We start from the raw sequence: 6000 nt of genomic DNA on the forward strand, positions 1-6000 counted from the left end.
AAGCGGAATTTTTTGGAAAAGAAATGAAGAAGGTAGAAGGTCTAAAAATTCTTTTACCATGAAGATTTTGATGTCAGAGTTTGTCACAAATGAGAAGTACTATGTGGAAAGATGAGATCAACCTTGGTTTTACAAACTCTAGGATCCACTTGTCCCATTAAATTCCAAGAAATAAAGGGCCCCAAAAGCTACAATAAACTTTTTGAAGTTTCAATATTAATTAGGTGGCTATCATTCATTGATCAATCTTGAAAACCAGAGTTGAATTTGTCCATTTGCATGGCTATAGTTTTCCATTCTAGTGGCTTGCTATCCCATGTGCTGTTGTTGGTTTAGGTCTGGATTGTTTAGTAGGGAAATAAGTTATCTCCTGATTAATTATTTTAAAATAAAAAAATTTATTTTGAGATTAATTATTCTATATCTTTTTATGCGGATAAAAAAATACTATAATACCAGGATAACTAATCGCGGGATTAATAGTTATATCATGATTTTATCCAAACCAAATATGGAATAAATTTATCTCAAATTTAATTTCGAGATTAATTATTCATTATCCCTCGTACCAAACGAGCCTTTTAACTCTCATTAAGAAAATGGTTTTCTTTGGCGTAGAATCATTGGAAAGTTATCAGTTTGATAATAAATTGATTATTAACAGGTGAATCGACAGCAGAACATCAGAGGTGGATCCAGACTTTAAAGTTTATGGGTTCCTAGAATGATTTCAAATTATCCATTGGGTTCACAATCAAATATTTATAGATATTTAGTTAATTTTTTAATACATATACAAGGATCGTGCAAAAGCTACGGGAACCACAAGCTACCCTCTAGATCCGCCACTGCACAACATGGATAACTACAAGTTTTGATATGATGTGAAATAAATGGATATGTGTAACATGTGAATTGTGATGTATCAATTTGTCAAACTATAAATGTGGTTTCAATTTTGTGTTTTTGAGAGAAAATGAAAAAAATAATCTGTTATATTTAAGATAGATTTAGAATAGTTCTTTAATTATATTTTTAAACAGTTTTAATCTCTTAAGTTCCTAAAAATCAAACACTAACTCTAGCTATTAGGTTTAACAGAACCTGCACCCAAAAAAAAAAAAAAAAAATTGTAATAAACATAGCTTCCCAAAATATCCCACCATAAATAAAGGGGAAAAGGTACTGAAAGGATAAAAGATAGCGAATGAAAGTAAATTCCCCATGAAACTATAATCTTCTTTATCTTATAGAATATTCTGTTTTCCTCTCTTTTTCTATCTCTTTTTTTGGTTGGAAAATTCCACTTTTTATTCCGTTTGTTGTTGTTACAAGAGGAAAAAAGGTTATAACTTATAATAATTCTGCCTTTTAGGAGAATTTTCCAGTTTGTTGCAAAAAGGCTAACACTTTATATGAGTTTGAATGAGTTGTTAGTTGTCTACAATACAACAACCATGATCATGAAAAAGTTTTGGGATGGTAATAGTTTTTTCATATTTCTATTTAATTACTTTTTATTTTTCTAATCATTCGGTATATAAAATTCACTGACAAAACTAACTTGGATTCGCACTGAAAATAATATATTTTTATTTATTCTCAGGCTCAAATTCCAAATATTTAGTTAAACGTGACACCCAGACCTCACTTGTGGGATTATACTGGAATGTTGTTGTTGTTGTTGTTTAGTTAAACGTGACAATCTCGATCATCTCAGTAAACCCTTCATGTAATTAATTGCTTTATGAAATGTAGACCATAACAAAAAGTAGGGGTCCTCAACTTACCTCATTTTTTTTTTGATTTCCCACCTGATGTTCGGTACCCATATTGAGGCCCGACTAAATCTTAATTCGCGCCAGAAAGTCCCACATTAGGTACCTTACAAAATGTACCAACTGATTTCACATTCATATAAAGTTAGTTTCAAGTGGAGAAGGTTGCTCCTAATAAAGAGACATTTGGAGAAAACACATAAAATGGTATACTTGCAATTTTAGTTTTTTTATACCTTTAAATTAACATCAATAGCATTTTATGTTTAGAAAGAATTCTCTATGCAACAAAATTCTAATTAATTATTTCACTAACTATATTCTTATTATGCATGTGTAGATTCTAAAACAAAAGAGATCACCGTATAACAAGTTTGGACAACAAAACAATAAATCAAAAAAAGAATAAATGAAAAACTCTTTTGATTAGGAAATAAACCAAAGTACTTTGCTTCTCATAAAAAAAAATTAAGTTTCTTTTTCATTAATGTTCTTAATTAGTTACCAATTATTTTACACCACCACCTCCCCGCTCCCAAAAGGGCAAAAAGAAAAGGGAAAATACTATACTTGATATTTGTTTTTGTTGTATCAATATGTAAAAGTTTAATTGGATAAGTTAGATGAATCATCCTAGTGAGTAGTGATAAGAGAACAAAACAGAGATGAGAAGACAACTCACCAAACATTAATCCTTAGGCTTGTAATGTGCTTTATGCTAATTGGTAGTTAAGAAATTGATAAGTTAGAAAGTTTTGGACATACTTTGGGTTTATTCCTTTAAAACTTTATGATTCGTTTTTTCCCCCTTTTGACACAAATGTCTCCATCATTTGGCAGCTCTCTCAATCTTCAATAAGATCAATTATCAACCACTAACCCTAAACCATCCACAGATATGATGAGATGCATAGGCAGATTCAGGATTTAAAGTTCATGTGTTCAGTTTTTAAGATTTTTGATATTAAACTCATTATATTTATAAGTCATGGATTCATATCTATTAGTTTTGCAATTTTAATGAGTTTTTACATATAAGTTTTTTCTCCGTGTCAAAAGTTATGTGTTCAATTGAACCTGTCGGTTCAATACTACATTCGCCCCTGATGAGATGTACGAGATTATTTATTATTAATCAGATATCTCAAGTTCGAATTTTACGAATAAGAAATTTCTGACATGAAGACTTTTCCTTTTATGGACCTTATCCGATGCAAATTTAAATTAATTTGATTATCAAATGTCAAATTATTATACCACAATTAAAAAAATCTACTGGCCTGCCGTTCCAACTATATTTGCGTGTGGAATGGATGGTAGAAAATGTTTATGTACTATTTTCCTCGTCCACCTAGTTCGTTTATTGACAAAAATACGACGTAACTTATATAACACTTCAAAAACAAACCAAACAAATGCACAATCAGTGTATTTAAGCTGTTGTAGTAGGTAAATTTTTTAATTATATGTCATTAATCCAACTTTTTATGTGAAATTACATGTAATAATTATTTTGCACGTCAAGTGTCTAGGAGTAAAACTCCGAATATATGTATTACATGATTTTTTGTTTGTTTTGTTTTTATTACTTTGTAATTAGAAAATATAAGAGAAAACAACACTGATAGCCTGTTTGGCCAAACTTCTAAAATCAGCTTATTTTGAGAAATATTTTTCTCAAAAGTAATTTTAAAAAAAGTACTTCTGGTGAGAAGCAGTTTCTGTTTGGCTAATTAATTTGAAAAACACTTTTGAACAGTAATTAGTGTTTGGCCAAGCTTTTGAAAACTGCTTCTAAGTATATTTTTTTCAAAAGTGCTTCTCAGAAAAATGCTTTTGGAGAGAAGCTACTTTTTTCTGCTTCTCAAAAAATGCTTCTTCTTCTTAAAAACACTTTTTTTCCTTCCAAAAGCTTGGCCAAACACCTCAATTTTTGATCAAAATACTTTTGGCCAAAAAAAAAAGTTCTATGAGTCCCATATAGAAGAAAGGGAGAATGTGGAAAGGAACAAGACTTTTAGGGCCTGATTTGACAATTGTTTGGTGATTTTCAAGATAAAAGGAAGCAACCAACGAGGAGTTACGATATTCAAAGGCAGACAAACAAGATCCAAGAAAAGTATTTCAAATCTCGAGTAGTAACTTTGAAATTCTCACCTTAGAGTCTCCGTATTAGTTTTCTGAATGGAGTAGATTAAAATCAGTGAAGGAGGTATGATTTTTATCAAGCAGATTTTTAAAAAAAAAAAAAAAGTTAAATATTCAAAAAATCAAAGGGATTTAATATTTAATACATACATATATATATATATATATATATATATTATATATATATATATATATATATATATATATATATATTAAAAATTATATATACAACAAAATTTCCGACAAATAAACCTCTTCTGCCCGTAACTCCGCCTTTAGCAAAAGTCTCATTTTTTAACAAGTTTCCGGCTTGAGCGTGTCCCCTCCCTAGCTTGTTGTTTTCTTCCTCTACAAAATGGCCGGGTTGGCACTATTGTTTAGGTTAAGAATAAAAGTCAAAGAGTGCCATCTCATATAATAATAAGGCAGAATAGCCTAAATGTCACCTATGCTTGTATCATTTGTCATCCCGATCCCTATATTCAATGAAGTTTCATCCAAACACCTGAACTCAGTCAAAACATGTATTTNCCGGGAACATTTCCCGGCGTCATGAGATGCCCATGAACCCAGTTCAAGAAGTGGAAGTGTTTGATGTTTGGGGGATAGATTTCATGGGTCCCTTCATTAGCTCCTATGGCAATAAATACATTCTTGTTGCTGTAGATTACGTGTCCAAGTGGGTGGAAGCTGCTGCATTACCTACCAATGATGCTAAGGTGGTAGTCGGGTTTCTAAAGAAGAACATATTCACCCGCTTTGGGACACCACGTGCAATTATCAGTGATGGAGGAACTCATTTCTGTAACCGAGCCTTCGAGAAGTTGTTGGCTAAATATGATGTGCGCCACAAGGTGGCTACTCCGTACCACCCACAGACCAGTGGACAGGTTGAGGTGTCCAACAGAGAGATCAAGAGCGTACTGGCAAAAACTGTAAATGCTACAAGAACTGACTGGGCAAGGAAGCTGGATGATGCACTATGGGCCTACAGGACAGCATTCAAGACACCAATTGGTATGTCACCATATAAGTTGGTGTTTGGGAAGGCTTGTCACCTACCTGTAGAACTGGAACATAAAGCATGGTGGGCATTGAAACAGCTGAACTTAGACTTAGAAGCTGCGGGCACGTCGAGAGTCACAGAATTACATGAGCTAGAGGAGTTTCGGTATCTTGCTTTCGAGAGCACAAGGTTGTATAAAGAGAAAATGAAAAGGCTTCACGATCAGAACATTATTGAATGAAATTTCAAATCTGGGGACAGGGTACTGCTTTATAACTCAAGACTGCGGTTATTCCCAGGTAAGTTAAAGTCAAGGTGGTCTGGACCATTTCGCGTGGTTGAAGTGTTTCCATCCGAAGCTGTGGAGGTTTCTACTGAAGATGACTCTCGTACATTTCGAGTCAATGGTCAGCGATTGAAATTGTATGTTGGTATGCACGAGCCTAAGGAGATGACCGAGATGCATTTGACCGAACCTCAGAGGTCGAGCTAACCTTAAACCTCGCTTACATGAGTCGTGCCGCGACGTTAAATTAGGCGCTACGTGGGAGGCAACCCACGACGTTGTTGTAACTGTAATCTTAGTAAAAAAAAAAAAAAAAAAAAAGACGACAGAATCAGAACAGGGGTTCTACCGCGGTTCCACCGCGGTAGAACACACTCGCGGAATCTCACTGCCGACGCGGTCAGGTATTGTATTTTTTTTATTTTTTTTTATTTTCTTTCTTTTCCTAATTTTTTAAAAACACCCCCCACCTAAATAATCCCCAATTCCGCCCCAAACCCCCATTATCCTCTTTCCTTCTCTCTCCATTCACAAACCCCCTCTCTCTCTTCTTCTTCTTCTTCTTCTTCTTCAACACCCTTCATCCCCAACCCACACCTCCAATTTTTCTCCTCTCTTCATCTCAAGTAAGTTCTTCTCCTCTCTCTCTATTTCTTTATTTCCTAAGTAGTGTAAATTGTTAATTTTGTAATTATAGTTAAACCCTAGTTAGGATTAGTCTAGTTTTGCTTTCTTTTATGATTATTATGGGTATAGTTGTTGTAGTTGATGTTTGGGGGGGG

This window comes from Nicotiana attenuata, chromosome 12 (genome assembly GCF_001879085.1).
Source record: "Nicotiana attenuata strain UT chromosome 12, NIATTr2, whole genome shotgun sequence".
Taxonomy (NCBI): Eukaryota; Viridiplantae; Streptophyta; class Magnoliopsida; order Solanales; family Solanaceae; genus Nicotiana; species Nicotiana attenuata.